Source organism: Mus pahari, chromosome 18, assembly GCF_900095145.1.
Source record: "Mus pahari chromosome 18, PAHARI_EIJ_v1.1, whole genome shotgun sequence".
In the NCBI taxonomy this organism is placed as follows: Eukaryota; Metazoa; Chordata; class Mammalia; order Rodentia; family Muridae; genus Mus; species Mus pahari.
In genome coordinates this window covers 1,654,685-1,661,626 of record NC_034607.1, presented here as the reverse complement: position 1 = coordinate 1,661,626, position 6,942 = coordinate 1,654,685, and the positions used below count along the sequence as shown (strand labels likewise).

Here is a 6,942-nt window from a genome sequence, read left to right as displayed (position 1 = left end):
GGTAGGAGGATCAGGGGTACAAGGATTATTGCCATGCACCATCATGAGAGGTTTCCTTTTGTTTAACTCTTTGCTGCCAGATTCTACCTGCCATGAGATGACTGAGACTGTCTCTTTCAGTGTTGACTTGCCAGCACATTGTAGGCACTTAGTGTTTACTAAAGGGTGGATTAAAAGACTTTTCTTGTCTTTATCTTCCTAATATTTTTATAAAAGGTTTTTAATCACAACAGAGGAATGGATACAGAAAATGTGGTACATTTACACAATGAAATACTACTCAGCTATTAAAAACAATGAATTTATGAAATTCCTTGGCAAATGGATGGATCTGGAGGGTATCACCCTGAGTGAGGTAACCCAATCACAGAAGAACTCACATGATATGCACTCACTGATAAGTGGATATTAGCCCAGAAAATTAGAATACCCAAGATACAACTTGTAAAACACATGAAACTTAAGAAGAACGAAGACCAAAATGTGGACACTTTGCCCCTTCTTAGAATTGGGAACAAAATACCCATGGAAGGGGTTACAGAGACAAAGTTTGAAGCTGAGATGAAAGGATGGACCATCCAAAAGCTGTCCCACCCAGGGGTCCATCCCATAATCAGCCATCAAATGCAGACACTATTGCACACATCAGCAAGATTTTGCTGAAAGGACCCTGATATAGCTGTCTCTTGTGAGGTTATGCCAGTGCCTGGCAAACACAGAAGTGGATGCAAACAGTCAGCTATTGGATGGAACACAGGGCCCCCAATAGAGGAGCTAGAGAAAGTACCCAAGGAGTTGTAGGGGGCTGCAACCCTATAGGTGGAAAAACAATATGAACTAACCAATACCCCCAGAACTCATGTCTCTAGCTGCATATGTAACAGAAGATGGCCTAGTCAGCCATTATTGGGAAGTGAGGCCCCTTGGTCTTGCCAACTTTATATGCCCCAGTACAGGGGAACACCAGGGCCAAGAAGGGAGAGTGGGTGGGTAGGGGAGCGGGGAGGGGAGGGTATTGGGGACTTTGGGGATAGCATTTGAAATGTAAATGAAGTAACCTAGTACAAATTGAAAAAAAAAAAGGGTTTTAATCAAACAATTAACATGATCTCACTTGTTTTTAAAATTCCCTCTGAGACAGAAGAGGTGATATGTGCCTGTTATCCTTAGCACTTGGAAATAGGAGGCAAGAAGATCTGTTTAACATCATCCCTGATACATAGTGAGTTCAAGATCAACTAAGTCTACCTGAGGTGCTAAGTAAGTAAGTAAATAAATAAATAAATAAATACTCTTTCTGGTGGCTTTAGGTAAAACAGTGTCCTGTGAGTGATGAGGGCAAAGGAGGGAGAGCAAAGAGGAATAAACTGCCCAGTCTAGTGATGGGGGTCATGATTAAATGGTAGTATGAAGTTGGTGAGAAGAAATTAGAACCAGAATATTTTAGTTTATTTCTCTGTTGCTGTGATAAAATGCTGAGCAAAAGCAAGCTGGCAAGGAAAGGGTTTATTTGACTTACAGGATACAGTCCACCAAGGGAAGCCAAGGCTGGAACTCAAGATGGGAATTTGAAAGCAGGACCTGAAGCAGAGACCACAGAGGAACACTGCATAGTAGCTTGTTTCTAGGCTCATGTACAACTATGTTTCTTACAGTCAAGGCCCACCTGCTTAGGGGTAGTACTAACTGAAGTAGGTTAGGCTCTCTTATTTCAATTATTAGCAATCACGAAAATGTCCATTGACACGTCCATAGGCTAATCTGGTGGAGATAATTCCTCAACTGTAGTTTAGTTTTCTTGAATATGTAGAGTCAATAACCAAGATTAGCTGAGGAATGCAGGAGGATGAGGGACAGAATGAGGGACAGGATGAGGGACAGAATGAGGGACAGGATAAGGGACAGAATGAGGGACAGAATGAAGGACAGGATGAGGGACAGAATGAGGGACAGGATGAGGGACAGGATGAGGGACAGAATGAGGGACAGGATGAGGGACAGGATGAGGGACAGAATGAGGGACAGGATGAGGGACAGGATGAGGGACAGGATGAGGGACAGGATGAGGGACAGATGAGGGACAGAATGAGGGACAGGATGAGGGACAGAATGAGAGACGGAATGAGGGACAGAATGAGGCAGTTAAGGGTGACAAGAGGAAGGAGTCAAGATCCCCGAACCCAGAATACAAACAAGTATTATTTAACTACCATGTGGACTCTGCAGTTATGTTATTCTTCACTCAACAGATGTACAAGAGTACAGAAATATGTGCACACAGTCCCTGCCTTCTTGGTGCTGATAATTCTGTTAGTGACTACAAAAACTTAAGTGAGGGCTAGTTGTATGTGACTCAGTGGCTGAGCACTTGCCTATAGGCTTTAGGTTTGGTCCTAATCACTAGAAAGAGAAAACAAAAAACTAACTACATCAAGAAAATGATGCATATTTTGTGTTCATAACACTCTGAAAGGCAAAGCGTGCCATAGCTTTCCTTAGATGTCTTTGTGTTCATAACACTCTGAAAGGCAGCAGTACATTGCAAAGCCATAGCTTTCCTTAGGTGTCAGGTACTTTGCTGCACCAAAAAAAAAAAAAATTAACTACAGGTCTTAAATGCATTTGTATACCAAAATACCATTTTGTATATTTTTAAAAAACACAAAGTAAAAATAAACCTTCTCTCTGTGTCTCTGTGTCTGTATGTCTGTTTGTCTCCAGAGTTAATGTAGTTCTGGAACTGAATATAAAGACCAGGATGGCCTTGAGGTCACAGAGACGTGCCTGCATCATCTTCTGAAAGGGTCTCATGTAGCTCCTGTTAGCCTAGAGATTGCCATACACTATATATGCACACACATACACTGTGGTTCTGGTTATAGAACCCAGGATTTTGTTCTTGTTAAGCAAACACTCTTTTCATCTGTCTCTTTAACTGGCATACTGGGCTCACTCGGCCAGCCTTTCCCCAAACTCCAGTTAAAGCACCAGTTTCCAATGTAACATTTCCCTCTTACCATGCTTTACTCCCTATATAGAATTTATCACCCTATTGCCTTAACATATGCTTTAGCTTGGTATAGGGACACACATTTTTTAGATCAGCACTACCGAGGCACAGTCACACAGATTTCTTTGAGTTCAAGACTAATCTTGTCTCAATAGTGAGTTTTAGGACTGGCAAGACTACACAGAGAGACCCTGTCTCCAAAAAAACCTTCAGAAAAAAAAGGATGAAAATGATATGTAGAGGAAAGAAAGATCAAATTAATATGGTGGGGGAAAGGAATAAAGTACTTCATGTCCCTTTTATCTTTGGGGTGCTGACATCAGGTATGGATTAACAGAATTGGATCAAGAGGTTTGTCTAAGTAGGGATGGAGAGATGGTTTAGTGCTGTGACCATAGGGACCAGGATTAGGATCTCCAGAACCCACACAAAGCCAGGTATGGCAGTGTGTACTAGCACTCCCAGCTTAAGGGTCAAAGACAGATGGATCTCAGTAGTCTGCTGACCAAGACACCATTTTCAAGACTTAACTCTTTTTTTTTTTTGTTTTGTTTTGTTTTCTTGTTCTTTGGTTTTTCGAGAAAGGGTTTCTCTGTGTAGCCCTGGCTGTTCTGGAACTCACTTTGTAGACCAGGCTGGCCTCAAACTCAGAAATCTACCTGCCTCTGCCTCCCAAGTGCTGGGATTAAAGGCCTATGCCACCATCACCTGGCAAGGCTTAACTCTTATAAAGGAAAACATTTAATTAATTGGGGCTGGCTTACAGTTTCAGACATTCTGTCCATTATCATAATGCCAGGAAGTCTTCTTTCTATAGATATTTTTTGCTCTGGGGTGCAGCCTTGTTTCATCATAGATACTTGTCACAAACAAGAAGGTATATGCATGTAGTTAGTATTACAAAAGTTGTATTTCATTATCACACAATATTCACACTCTCAATTCCTAAGTACAGTCCTAAGCCTATCTTTCCAAAGCTGCTGACTTGTGTATCTTAGCTGAAGGTCAGCTGAAGGTCAGGTCTAGGCTCTCAACAGAACTCTCTGATTTGAGGTTTTCTGGCAATAGGGCAAATCAAGGTGGTGTCTCTTCAGATGTGTAGGCAGAACATTGCTTTCAGTCTCTGCTTATGCTTATCTCCAGTGGGCATCATGGGGTTCTAGGCCTGTGTCTGGTTATCTTGAGTGAGTGATGTCACTGAATTCAGGTTATTGGGTGCATGTAGTCTTGGGTGTAACGAGGATCCTAAGTTAATTTTACATCTCTAAAAGGCATCTTTACTATGCTCATTACACATGCCCTTATCTAGAGGTGGGAAGTAATGCAAGGCTTTGCTTTCCTTGGGATCCAAGGTGATCATAGGTTTAAGTCATTGACTTTACTTTGTGATTTCAGCCAAGAAGTGGGGAATCAGATAAGCTAGGTAGGCTAGACACTCCTTGGGTGATTAACATGTCTGTGCAGTCAATAAAGAGTCTTTATCCATAGCTAAGGAGACAATACAAAATGAAGGCACAAATACAAGGCTTTCATCTGACCCTCTACTAACCTGTGGGCCTAAGTGAGGAGTGTTGTGGTCTAACCCCACTCCCCAGCATAGCTGTAGCCATTTTGCTCCATGCCTGCTAGCTATTTCATATTGTTGCTGTAATATGCCTGCCAATACTGACACAGAGAAATAACTTGTCTCAGAGCATGGTCATGCTTGCCACATCCCATGTTATATTCTGTATGTGGTTTGTTAATCGTTTTTGTTTTTGTTTTTTGTTTTATTGAGACAGGGTTTTTCTGTGTAGCCCTGGGTGTCCTGGAACTCACTCTGTAGACCAGGCTGGCCTTGAACTCAGAAATCTGCCTGCCTCTGCCTCCCAAGTGCTGGGATTAAAGGCGCAGGCCACCACCGCCTGGCAGTTTGTTAATCTTAAGAAAGCTTTAGGGCTGGTGAGATGGCTCAGTGGGTAAGAGCACCCGACCGCTCTTCTGAAGGTCCAGAGTTCAAATCCCAGCAACCACATGGTGGCTCATAACCATCCATAACAAGATCTGATGCCCTCTTCTGGAGTGTCTGAAGACAGCTATAGTATACTTACATATAATAAATAAATAAATCTTAAAAAAAAAAAAAGAAAGCTTTATAAGTTAAAGGCCAATATGAACTGTTACATCTAAAATGGCTTGAGTCAGAGTTGACCATTGGACAATATTTCCTGCATTTGTGTTTGAGCTCAGTGTGGTTTTTTCCTTCATAAACCTGCCCGGAGAACAAACTGGTACCAGAATTAGGGAACTGATTCCTTTTCTGTGGTCCTGAATATTCAGTATTAGGGTGTGTGTTCAATAAACCATTCCTTTCTCACTGAGATCCATGTTCATGAAGTTGTGGAGCAATTCTTTTTTTTTTTTTTAAAGATTTATTTATTTATTATATGTAAGTACACTGTAGTTGTCTTCAGACACACTAGAGAGGGTGTCAGATCCCATTACGGATGGTTGTGAGCCACCATGTGGTTGCTGGGATTTGAACTCAGGACCTTTGGAAGAGCAGTCAGTGCTCTTAACTGCTGAGCCATCTCACCAGTCCCCTGTGGAGCAATTCTTGAACCCCAACAAGGAATTAACACATTTTATTTTATTTTATTTTTCAGACAATACATAATTATTCAAAATTAACTATTACTGTAAGGGCAAGGAGGGGCCATACTAATGGGCCTTGTCTCACACGAGTGCATGTGGGTAGGTGCAGGATGTTTGTCATTATTGCAGAAACAATTTTTAATTTTTAATCTTTAGTTTGATTTAAACATTGATTTTAGTATGACGACACCACCAGCTGTGCAGAAAGGGCTCTGGAGATGCATTCATAGCAGCACACACCTGCGGCTCTTCTTTGGTTCTGGAGGCTCCAAGGCAGCCAATAATGCTTCATCAAACACATTCTTTAGGCCTTTCTGTGTGAGGGTGGAGCACTCCACAGACTTGACAGCCAGCTTTCCAGCAGTCTCTGGAGTAATGGCCTTCTGTTTGTTCTTGGCAAGTTTCTCAATAGGAGAGGGGTCATCTCTGAGATCAATTTGGGTCCCAACAAGCAAGAAAGGAGGCTTTGGACAGTGGTGAGTTATCTCAGGCATCCAGTTTTCTTTCACATTTTCAAATGAGGATGAAGAGACCACTGAGAAACATACTAGAAAAACATCTGTCTGTGGATAACTTAGCGGTCGTAGTCTGTCATAATCCTCTTGCCCTGCAGTATCAAAAAGTCCGAGAGTGTATGGCTCTCCACCAATCATAACTATGACTGCATAGTTGCCAAAAACAGCTGGTACATATTCTGATGGAAATTTGTTGTGTAGGATATCAGGAAATATGTTTTACCAACAGCACCATCACCACCACCAACACACTTAATTGTCTGCATTTTGGAAATAGTTTTGTATCCACTTTTAATATTTCAAATTAGATGGTGACCTCAGCTTCTTCACCAGGGTGTTGGCAGCACTCTAACACACGTTAATAAAAGAGTTTTGTTTGTTTTCTTTTTCTTTTCCTTTCTCTTTAAATTTCTTTTGTGGGTCATGTTTTTCTTTTTCTTTCTTTTCCTTCTCTTCTTCTTCCTCTTCCTTGTCGTTCTGAAACTTGTTTCATGGACCAGACTGGCCTCAAATTCACAGAGCTCCAGCTGCCTGCCTCTGCCTCCCAAGTGCTGAGATTGTGCAACCATATAATGTAATTGTGTATGCACTTCAGGATTTATGTGTACCACATGAATGACCCTAAACTGGGCAATGGTGGCGCACACCTTTAATCCCAGCATTTGGGAGGCAGAGGATTTCTGAGTTCTAGGACAGCCTGGTCTACAGAGTGAGTTCCAGGACAACCAGGGCTACACAGAAAAACCCTGTCTCAACTGCACCCCAGAGAGAGAGAGAGAGAGA

The 6,942-nt window shown here is 41.9% G+C and overlaps 1 pseudogene across 1 annotated transcript; it reads right to left on the bottom strand.

The window, feature by feature from the left end:
* Nucleotides 1–5,868: 5,868 nt before the first annotated feature.
* Nucleotides 5,869–6,425, bottom strand: LOC110335820 (annotated as a pseudogene). Its single transcript, XR_002381186.1, has one exon. The product of XR_002381186.1 is annotated as a cell division control protein 42 homolog (transcript).
* Nucleotides 6,426–6,942: the final 517 nt, after the last annotated feature.